This window comes from Mercenaria mercenaria, unplaced genomic scaffold, assembly GCF_021730395.1.
Source record: "Mercenaria mercenaria strain notata unplaced genomic scaffold, MADL_Memer_1 contig_1012, whole genome shotgun sequence".
In the NCBI taxonomy this organism is placed as follows: Eukaryota; Metazoa; Mollusca; class Bivalvia; order Venerida; family Veneridae; genus Mercenaria; species Mercenaria mercenaria.
The window spans coordinates 14,893-27,237 of record NW_026458981.1 but is presented as its reverse complement, the minus strand read 5'-3'; positions in this window follow the sequence as shown (position 1 = coordinate 27,237).

Genomic DNA, 12,345 nt, shown 5'->3' with positions numbered 1-12,345 from the left:
ATGGTTAACAAGTAAATTTTACCTAAGTGCAAAATGCCATGCTCAGTGCTTCGTCCGCGGTAGTTTTGTAACCTTTGATAGTGGATTCATTGCCGAATCAGATTCCTCAGTTACAATGATATTAAAAACAATTGTCCAGTCAAGGATGAGATGTACTGCCGGTGTCTGCGTTTGCTGCAAGAAATAACTATAATATGTTTAGGTGTTGGAGTATGTTGTGAGTCTTGTTATCAGTTGTTGTTTTGCTACATGGTTACAGTGTTAATCTATAATTACATTGTTCTTCTTATGTTATGGTTAACAAGTAAATTTTACCTAAGTGCAAAATGCCATGCTCAGTGCTTCGTCCGCGGTAGTTTTGTAACCTTTGATAGTGGATTCATTGCCGAATCAGATTCCTCAGTTACAATGATATTAAAACAATTGTCCAGTCAAGGATAAGATGCACTGCCGGTGTCTGCGTTTGTTGCAAGAAATAACTATAATATGTCTAGGTGTTGGAGTATGTTGTGAGTCTGGGTATCAGTTGTTGTTTTGCTACATGGTTACAGTGTTTATCTATAATTACATTGTTCTTCTTATGTCATGGTTAACAAGTAAATTTTACCTAAGTGCAAAATGCCATGCACAGTGCTTCGTCTGCGGTAGTTTTGTAACCTTTGATAGTGGATTCATTGCCAAATCAGATTCCTCAGTTACAATGATATTAAAACAATTGTCCAGTCAAGGATGAGATGTACTGCCGGTGTCTGCGTTTGCTGCAAGAAATAACTATAATATGTTTAGGTGTTGGAGTATGTTGTGAGTCTTGTTATCAGTTGTTGTTTTGCTACATGGTTACAGTGTTAATCTATAATTACATTGTTCTTCTTATGTTATGGTTAACAAGTAAATTTTACCTAAGTGCAAAATGCCATGCTCAGTGCTTCGTCCGCGGTAGTTTTGTAACCTTTGATAGTGGATTCATTGCCGAATCAGATTCCTCAGTTACAATGATATTAAAACAATTGTCCAGTCAAGGATAAGATGTACTGCCGGTGTCTGCGTTTGCTGCAAGAAATAACTATAATATGTCTAGGTGTTGGAGTATGTTGTGAGTCTGGGTATCAGTTGTTGTTTTGCTACATAAGGATTTGTTGTACAGAATAATTCAATGTTTCGTTTGAAATGAACAGTAATCGAAGAAAATGTCATTCTGTTGTAAAACTTGTATGAAGTATCCTATGTGGTTTGTGTTAAATAAAACTTCTTCTTACAAAAGGGTAATTCTATAGAATAAAGATAGAACAAAATCCAATAAAATGATTACATATAAATAAAGTCACAAGATTATAGAATACGGTTGATGATAAGAATGCTGAAAAACTGAATCACGAACGTACTGAACTTATAACACTGATATGTAATTTAGCAACGTTTGGCATGCTATAGAGGAAGAAGCTAAGAATTTTTTTTTAAATTAAAAGTTCATGTATTAGTTGCCAATATATACTTTCTTACCATACCAATGCATGGTTCTGACCAAAGTGACTATTTAATGTGGAAATGAATAAAATTCATTTATTGTTTCAAGTAAAATTTCGCAGATTGCTGGATCAACAAAATTCAAAATCTTTGTCTCATGACTCAGGAAATCCATCAATTGCAAAATGTAATTATTTCTTTATAGATACTTCATTTCCGTGTTTCAATTAAGACGTTCTGTCATTGATTAATATTGCAATATGATTTGAAATATTTTCTTCAATTATTTCCGGTTTAACATTTTAAATTACCAATAGTCTGAAGTAATGAATATAGATAATCTGAATTTTCTAATGAGAACATATATTAGGCAAAGTAAAAATATTCGGTGATTGACATTTTCTTACCATATATTGTTGCTGCCGACTGGGTAGCTTACACTGTTCATCATGTTCATCAAGTGGATACCTTCAACATTTAACTTATAAAACAGAAGTTTCACAAAGTTGTATGACTTGCATTCAGTACTAATGTATGTTGTTCAAATAGTGAAAAATCAACAAAAACAAAAACAAAATATCTATCATGAACTATTTGTTTTCATGTCCTCCAAATACTCGATAGGAATTGTTAGACTCTGAATCTACCTAATGTAATATGTTCATATGAAGATCTGTTGGAAGAGCAGAACGTAGTAAGGTTTGATTGAGTCTGTTAAAGAAAGGTTAGGAAGCGTATCTTTGAAAATATGGTTTAACCTTCTTGGCCACTTGATCTTAATGAAATTATATATCTGTACTTTCTTTTAGTATACTGCAAATTTTTAACAATACAAGGCATACGTGCTACTTCACAGTGATTTTTATCATTTGTATTTACTGAGGCTAATCATAGTAAACCCATCGCTTGGCATTATATTCGCAGTTTACTTGGCAATATTTAGGATGAAGTTTCAGTATTCAACAATCAACCTTAACATTGCAATTGTGAGAAAGATTGTTTAAATTGATCAAGTTAATATTTCCATATACGATCTGTATCATAAAAATAGTTTTTGAATCGTTGTGTATAGATTTCCTATCTGCTTGAATATTTTGATAAAATACAAATCCTTTGATAATACGACTTTCTGAACGGCTCAAACTTATTCTTTGAAACGCATATATATATACGGCAAGACACACTTAATATCATCTGACATATTTTATCTTCTAACTTGTTTCAATGTATAAACCAGGACATGACAAAATGCATGTAAAAAAAAAAACATCTAAATTAATGACCAAAAAAAAACACAAAAAAAAAAAAAAAACACACACACAAAAAAAAAAACACAAAAAAAAAAAAAAAACAGCCGAAATGTTTGTAATGGGTGCATTGTCAGATACTATAAATGAAAGGTTTGTTTAAACATTAAATAATATAAATATTGTTGACAAAGATCGTTCCAATGATTATGTTAGAAAATTATTGAAAAACAGTAGCGTCATACTATATGATTCATGAATTAATAAAAAAGGCAGTCAGAAACTACATTTAGTACTTGTCGATTTAATAGAAAAGAAAGTTTCAAACTTTTTGGTATGCGATACACTATCATCTTACAAAATTGTATAATTTGGAACTATTTTAATGAAAATATTTTTTTCTTAAAGTGGGTACACATTTGACAATAAGTTATTGATGGTGAAACATGTTTGAATAATTTTGTAAGTTATATGTCATTTTGTTTTGTTAACAAAAGTTTAAGCTATTGTTTATTCATACGTTTAACATCAAATAGGAATATACTACATTTCGAACAAGCAATTTGTAACTTCTGAAAATTCATGTAATTGTACACGTATCAAAGTTTTTAGCTTCAAACCAGATTGAACTGAACTATATGTCGTTTTCTATTCACTATGAATTTCACTAGAGATAATGTACCCCAACATGAGTTGAAAGATGCATGCATAAGCAATATAGTTTATTCTTTGTCATGTATTAACGCTATTAACTGCAACGAAGCAGAATCAAAGTATTCAGTAACTCTAAAAAATCATTATATGACTGACTTTATTCAAGGAATAGATAACGGTTATGTACTTGTCATATGAATATAAACTACATTACAGCATTTAGAGTGTGTCTTGGTCGCTTACAAGGCAACTTATGGAAAAATTCATGTTTTTCACGTGATGAGCTGATGTATATCAACTCAAAAATGCTTCGCCTTGGGTATGACAAGATTTGCTTCAGTTAAGGTAGTTCTGCCCCTTTGGATTAAATTTTTTTCTTCAATGTAGTTTTTGATAACACACTGGTTTATCAAAGCTTCAGAATATACTTAGAAAATTCTGCAAATAAAAAGATAAGGTCGTGTGATGGAGTTTATGCTAGACTGATTTGAAAAATTTGGACCTCCCGCAAATTTTCATAATGAGAGTTTATGGGCACATCACAATTTTCATAACATTTTTGCGAATAGAATTTTTTCTACAATGTAGATTTTATTGAAACTTCCCAGTCGTTAATAAACAGTGTGGGGAATCACGTGGCCCAAGATGGTACGATACACGGAAATCAACATGGCGGATTGGTTATTTATAACCAGTTTTCAAAGGTTGGTAAAAACTACAGCATCTATTTCACTCGTATATAGCGAAGTCTATACGCATTTAAATGCACTTTCCAGCGATGTATGTGTTCATGTCTACTTTCGCTCTAGTTTCTGAGTTACCTTCGAGGTTTTGACGGAACCGGGGATAATTTTGAAACTTAAAATAATTATTTACCATCAAAGGTTAATTTTTGTAATTTTTTTAAGACTTTCGCACTGAGAAAAGTCCAGCACTGAGAAACACTAGTAGAAACAACCCCCAGAACTCTGATTATATATTTGATTGAGTTAAGCCCCTTTAACTGGCAAAGTTCTATTCAGAGTCAAGCACTGAGAAACGTCGTGCGTGCTGTCTTACGGACAGCTCTTGTTTGTATAAATATGTCTAAGTTTTAGAAGTATGTAAAGTCATCCACCGTCAGTCTTTGGAATCATAGAGTCTATTCAATATCTGTCTGATATAATTCCGCTTAAGCCGGTACTAAGGGATGTGAGAGGTGTTGCACTTTCTATTACACTCAATAAAACAGAGTTTGCTATTATTCACTTGGATGCATTCTATGCTTCCTAAGGATCTTCTTACAAATTTTATTGGTATTATTATACCAAATCAGTTAGAAAATATATAAAAACATGTACATTTTTGTTTGCTTTTACCTCTGATAAAGATCTGTTTACTTTGAATGTTTTTCAAGTGCCATTTTCTAATATTTGACCAAAATAACGATTGTTTTTTCCTTTTTAGTAACTAGAGAACTTATTGGTATACAGAGGCCAAACCTCAAAAGCAAGCTGCCTGTGATCCGTTGTTGGTACTAAATAAAAGGTCAAAGGAAAAAAGTTCCATATCAGTATGGAAAGACTGTTTGAATGTACAGTTATCAAACGTCATAGGGTGATTGTCTGCGGGCAGTAAATGCTCAATATTGATTAGGGGTCATATATCAAGGTCAAAGAGACCTCGAAACTGGAAAAGATTTTCTACTTGACTGTGGAGAACATTTAGTTAAAATACTATCAATATCACAGCATTATTGGATGTGGTCAAATACTGACCGTTTTGATTTTTCTGGAGTAAGTTAAAGGGCAATGCCACGGAGACGTCGAGACGGATAACAAGACTCTTAATCAGTAAATTGAAAACGCTTGTGCCATCATAAGATGATATCAAACGGATCTGGGCAATAGATTAAAGGTTTCAAAAATCTAAATTGGCATATTGCGTCAAAAAAACCTAGGAAGTTGCCTTTTTGTCAATAGGTGGTTTTTATTTTTAGAGTCATGCTAATCAAAAAACACATCGTGTGCCAGTAAAACTGCTTTCCAAATGGCTCTAAATATTTTTTTAAAGTGTACTAAACTGTTCTCGTATCTATTGACGGCACATATTCACAGTTTATAGAACATTTTGATCCCGGTTATTTAAATTAGTTGTTAACTTAGTAACGGCTTTGGAATTTTACCACATGGGGGGCAAACATAGGTTTCGAATGTCCGTTCGTTTGAAGTTCTAAAGCAGCTATTGAATGATATCTGCATCTACCCCTAAAAAAAAAAACGACTACGATTATTGTTTTAACATCAAGATTTTAAACCTTTTAATATAGATTTTTTCTCTACCAACAGTTTAGATACAGCGTAATGACAATGAACTGTATTTCCACCATCAACAAAATTATAAATGTACATACATATATTTATTTGTTTGAAGTGGATATAAAATAGATTTGATCGACGGGTGATACAATTAAAATTTTTACGAGTGCGTAGCGCGAGTAAAAATGTTAGTATTGTATAACTCCTCGATGTGATATATCCATATCCATGCTATTCCCTTTTTACCTTAGAAAGTCCAGATGCTGAAAGGTGCATTCACTGCTCAAAGCCCTAAATCAAATTTATACACGCCTAATGCAAAAACCGCTGAGATAACGGGCAAGTCACGTGTCACCAATTTCGTTGAATATATCTATACCTTTTAAACTTTATACGTGTAACAATAATGTTTGTACATATTTCCTCATATTTCCATGTATATCACTGTAAAAGAATTTGACTTGACTGACTCTGAGGTAGAGTATTCGGCTATCACAGCGCACGCAATTAACCTGTTACAGTGCATTTTCCGCGTACTGTATCACATAGTGTGCGTGACTGACGTAGTCTCCCTAGGATTATTATTATCATCATTATTATTGTTTGTTGTTTTTTTTATTATTGTATTATTATCATTGAATAATAAAGAATTAAGGTCATACGTACTGTGCAAATATAACTGATTCCTTCGTTCTTTTGAGTTGCGGCTGCAGTGTGGAAGGGACTTATGCTTGTAATCCTTCTCTAGTTTGATCAACACCACTCGTGATCACACACGCATCATGTGACCCAAATGAATGGGGTACAATGGCCGCGATGCACGGTGTGCACGTTAATTTGTTAGAAAATCTATTCATCTATTCAAATAAAACATCAAAAGTGTTAGAATTAACTAAAACACTGAACTTTTACTCAAACCTGCTGCGAGTTTGGTATTAATATCAAAGCATCGGGCCGCTCCTGATCCATCTATGTTGGGGCATTTTCCTGTCCTAACCGACCATATCATAGTACAGTCTCGATATTTTATGTCTGAAATAGACGCGAGCCAAATCGTTTCTCCTTTTCAATGTCCTGCAAATGCAGGTGTTCTCGACACTTGTGGCAAGATAATTTAAGCCACTTGAAAGGGAAATTTTCAATTCCCTATCTTGGGCCCGTGAGTCCAGGAAATCTGATCCGAGTCTTCTGCGGCGGTCTTCAGCATTATCTGTCTGTACAGTACTGGGGTTCTTAAACGAATGTTGTTTTAAAATCTCTCTTGTTTTCTTTATTTATAACGAAGAAATTTCCCTTTTTTTTCTTATCATTTTTATCGTTTGCTGTTTATACGTTATGACGTCATTTCCTCGCAGTGACAACTTTTTTGCGCAATAAAAGTGGATGATAAGAATGAAAAGAGAATTGTCATTTCCAAAAATAAAACATGCTTAAAAGCAGACATTATAAGAACGCATCACTGTCTGCTTGATATACAAATATACAATAATGGAAATAAATCGCCATTGTCATTAATAATATTAAAAAAGCATTTTTACCTTTTCAATGTTGAAATTTTTAACTTTCGAAATTTTTTTAACTTTTACATTCAAGGTCAATAGCCAATGTAGCTATATAGCTACTTGACCTTGAATGTAATAAGGTAAATGACGTCTACAGTAACGAACCCACAGATTTCACTATTAATTCATTTTGAAACGATTGACTCCTATTTTTATTACATTTATAGTTTCCTTTGTCTTTTCACTATATGAGAAAAAAATTATAGCGAAATCTACCGTTTAAAAATTTTAAACTTATTTTTCCTTTTTCTTTAAAATGCCGTGCGATTTTTTTAACGGCTAGGACGTCGGGCGGGGGGAAAACTGAACAGCAGGCCGGGAACATCATAAAACATCTCAAAATCATATTCTCCAGAAAGACGTACTTCACACAACAGTGTTCATTTTTAAACCCAAATGAAATCGGATTACAAATGTTAAAATCAGATGTATTTAATGTTAAAAAGACGCAGTTTTTACTTCTACCGCTAGGTGGCGCTCCGACGTCAAAAATAAACGGTGTAAATTTTACAGAATAACGCTACTAAACGAAGCTAATACATTTGGTTCATGTATACAAAAAATCATCAAGATATAAAATGTTGCCGATATTTGGGTGGAAAGTAGCGACCTACCTTAAGTTTTTGCATGTACGGTAATATCTCAGTACCCACTGAGGGGAATTAATTGAATTTTTACACACTCGTTCATTTATATTTTCCCTGACATGCACTGCACTGAGCTCATAACTCTACGTTGCATTTTTACAAATTCATGCCCTTTTTTTCTTTGTATTCAATCATTGACAAAGCTCTGAATAGTCGAACGTTTGCTGTTCTTCCGACAGCTCGTTTTTAAAGCTTTTGCTGGCCTTTGTACTTCCGAGGTCGACAGGCGAAATTGTTTTGTTGAGAGACAGAACAGTGTCCCAAAATATATGATCGGGAATAAAAGCAAATAGTAATTTTTAAATGAATGTTCATTTTAAATGCCCTTATATTGTTTATATAGTGTTATTTTCCAGCCCCTTAAGTCGGACATTTTTGTAAGCAGCACACATTTATGTACGGTTTGGTGCATATGCCCTCGATTAAATAGTAACTTCATATTCTAGCATGTCTCGTACAATATGCATCTCCCTTGACTGCACATGAAGAGATAGATTCACAGCAAATAGGGACTTCAGTCACTTTATTTTACACCCTCATCATAATTATTTGCCGTGACGGGAAACAAAATAAAAAAAAATCCATAACCCTCTTTATTAAAATCAATGGCAAATTTTAAGTAACCTTCCATGCAAATGCAACATTTATATCTTCATTTAGGGTTTTCAGACTATGAAACAAGCAATTGTTATAAAATTATTTGAAGTCCATTTTGTTACTTTGTAATCGCTTATTTTTCATAGAGTTAAGAAGGCGAAATTGAAAGTATAGCATATTTTCGTCGGTTTTCCCATACATAACAAATCCCCAGATGTAAGCAATCAACAATACGACCACACGCAATATAGTTCCAAGATTCCAAGTACAAAGAATCGTGAATGTTTTGTCTCCGATTTCTCACAATATTAATGCGCCGAGGTTCGTAGCTGGGAATACTTACATCTCGGAAACCAATTGTGTAGTTTTGTGATTTTTTTAGAAATGTCTAAAAATAAATGAACTGATGACTTAACACCATCTGGTATTTGCTGGAATTTTAATGTAAAAAACCATGTTTGAAATGAAATAAGAAACGTACTTTCAAATTTTAAAAGATACTGCCAACATAAAAAGGTATTGAAGAATGTCGACTAAAAAATAGCACCCTATAAGAATATTTGGACTTACAATATGACAGCACTACGGGTTGTCCCAAAAATCGCGAACTTTTTTATATTTCGAAATAGCGACGCATGAAATATTTTTTTTTAACTGGTGTTATTTCAATGTATACTCTACGGGACAATATAGTTTAAAATTGAATACCTCTCATATTATTTGAGTATTTTTTAAATAATGGACGCATTCATGCTAGTCGGCGCACGTTCAGTTTTCCTCCTCCCAAAAAGAAGCGGCTTCCATTTAAACTCATGTGACTTACCCGATATACATCTCATAGGATTAGAAGTAATATCTCTTTAATGGCAACGCGTGCCCACTAATTATGGGGCTTTCAAGTCTTTGACATTACTTACTTTAAAATGGTGATGTAGTTCTGAAAGTTGCAGTCGCACGCACTTTGAAATTAAGACGTCAGATAAGTTCGCGGCGAAAGAAAGTATTAATAAAATATTGTGTAGGTCGCACTATGACCCCTTCACAAACAAACGGGACGTGGAAATTCTAGAATCGGGCAAATGTTACAGGCCACTTGTCTTAACGTGGCACAAACGTTTTAAGAAGGTTGGGCGAGAGATTCAAAGAAAGGGCGACAAAATACTTTAATACTTTTTCTGCGCCGCGAACTCATCTGATGTTGCCATTTCTGAAAATACGTGCGACCGTTACTTAAAAAAATTACATCACCATTTTAGTACAAGTGACGGCAAAGACTTGAAACGCAAAATAATTACACGCCACATGTTGCTATTAACGACGATATAATTTTTAATCGTGTGAGATTAATACGGGAAAGTACAAGAATTTAAAAGGAATTCTTTTTGTAGGGGGAAAAGAAAGTGTGCGCTGACTAGCATGATTGTCGTCCATTATTTAAAAAAGACTCAAATAATATGAAAAATATTTAAATTTTTAAAAACTCTATAGTCATGTCGAGTAAACGTTGAAATAACACCGTTGAAATAATTATTTGATGCTTGCTTATTTTCGAAATAAAAAAAAAATTTTGCGATTTTCTGGACAACCCTCGATTTGTTACTTTTTATTTATACCAAGTAAGATAGGATGCAGCAGGACGAAATACAGAATCAAAATCCTTCTGTATGTGTGACATGAAACAATTAAGCATATATTAATAGTTTTATTTACATTAGAAAAAAAACTTTTGATGAATGTAGATACTAAGCAGATACAATTGATCTTTACTAAGTAAACGGGGTAAATTTTACTTAAAATTGTCCACATTACGACTTTACCACGAAGAACATTATAATTTTTTCGCAGACAATACTAAGTTTAAATACATTGACTTACATAAGGAATTTTTCATGGACCATTTATGACTTACATGACCACAAAATGCTTTTACATGGACTATATCAATGACTTTACATAACCAAATTATGACTTTAAAGGGAACATTATATAACACATGGTCACATTATGACTTAAAAAAGGACATTTTACGACTTTAAGGACCGCATCATGATGTTACCGGCGTTATGACAACACCGAATACACAATACATGATAAATTTGATGGCAATCATGAATTCACATCGACACATAATGAATTTTTAGATGGAATATATACGATTTTACATGAAAAACGCTATTACTTCACATGGTCTCTTGTGTTTGTTGTATAGCGTTTTCCCTTCGTAATGAGTTTTTATATTTGTTTTACATTATCGTATCTTTATCGAACATTACATACATTGATTTAATCCTTTTGCTACTTTATTATAATATGTAGTAGTTATTTGCACAAAAACAGAATCTTAGAAAGAAGTCAGTTAGCGTAAAACTTATTTATTTCCGTACAATACGTACATACGTGAATACATACAAGTAAAATATAAATAGGCATAATATACGTAAGCTTTGATCAATCATTTGCTATTTAAAGTAGTTTTGTTTCTTTGTTTGTTTTTGGTTTAACGCCGTTTTTCAACACACGCCCGGCCGGGGACCGAACTCATGACCCCGCGATCCGTAGAACTGCGCTCCCTCTACTGAGCTAAGCATGTGAACCTTTAAGTGGTTTTGAAAATACGCAATGCTACATAGCAAGCATAAATTACACAATACATCCGTCGGTATAATACATTTCAAAACAAAGTGATAAAAAATCAAATGTAAACAGGTAAAAAGTCAAAGTCAAGAAAAAAATTCGCTGAGAACTTACAAAACAAGATGCCACAGAAATAAACATTGACATTGATCGTTTTGCATAAATTGTCACACTTTTACTGATTTTCGTACAATTATCAGTGGTTGGCTCAGTTTGCCTGAACTAGAAAATCGTATAATGGTGAGCTAAATAAATATATCATCGTCTGTCAATTTGCTCTCTTCTTCGTGTTCATATTGACATTAAAATCAAAATCATTTAATTAAATACACAACTCAATTTAAAGTCAATATAGCAAAAAAAAAAAAAAAAAAAACAGAAAAAAAAAAAAAAAAATAAAAAAAACACTGCTTTTCGATTTCCTGTTTCAATTAAACTATTTTAGTAAAAGTCATCAGGATCGTACCCATCATCGTAATCTTCATACATATCTTGGAGGAGATCATTGTCATCGTACATGTCACCATCATCGTAGTCATCGTAAACTGATTCCTCTCCTCCGAAATCGTAGTCTATAGGCGCAGCCCGAGCAATGATATTGAGCAGTGTTCTGACAGATTGTTGTCGTGTTGTTCTCACTTTAATAACTACACCGGGCTTTATTCCTCAAGTTTGGCAGCTGTTTAGCGAATTCTGGATAAAAATTTCACTTATCCACTGCTCACCTGTTGTGAATTATCAACTTCATTTTCCGACATTTTTTCTTGCTTCTTCTTAGAATATGGTAAACTGTATCCCCTCTCTTTTGAGGATTCTGGGCTGCCCATATTGTACGAGAAGAGTTCGTATTAACTCAAGCTTGGCCTTCCCCACATCAGCGTGGAGCGGGGTTTTTCCATACTTATCCCTTGCATTTACATCAGAGAAACCTTGCCAACTTTTTGCAATTTCATCTAGATTTTATGAATTGCTGCATGGAAGGGGTAAAACCTTGTTTTTGCGGTTTTCTCCTTATTAGTTTTTTCATACTCTAACAGTTTTCAAAGGGCAGTCTTCTTGCTTCTTCATTATTGCGAAAAAAAAGGGTGTCTGACCATAGAAAATCTGAACATTTGGATCCGCTCTTAGATCAATCAATGCATTTAGAAGCTCTTCATTTTCTCCAGACTGCAACATGGAACAAAGACATCCCTTTGATGACAGATTTGAAACCATATGATGAAATACGGAGTTGTCGGGGTTG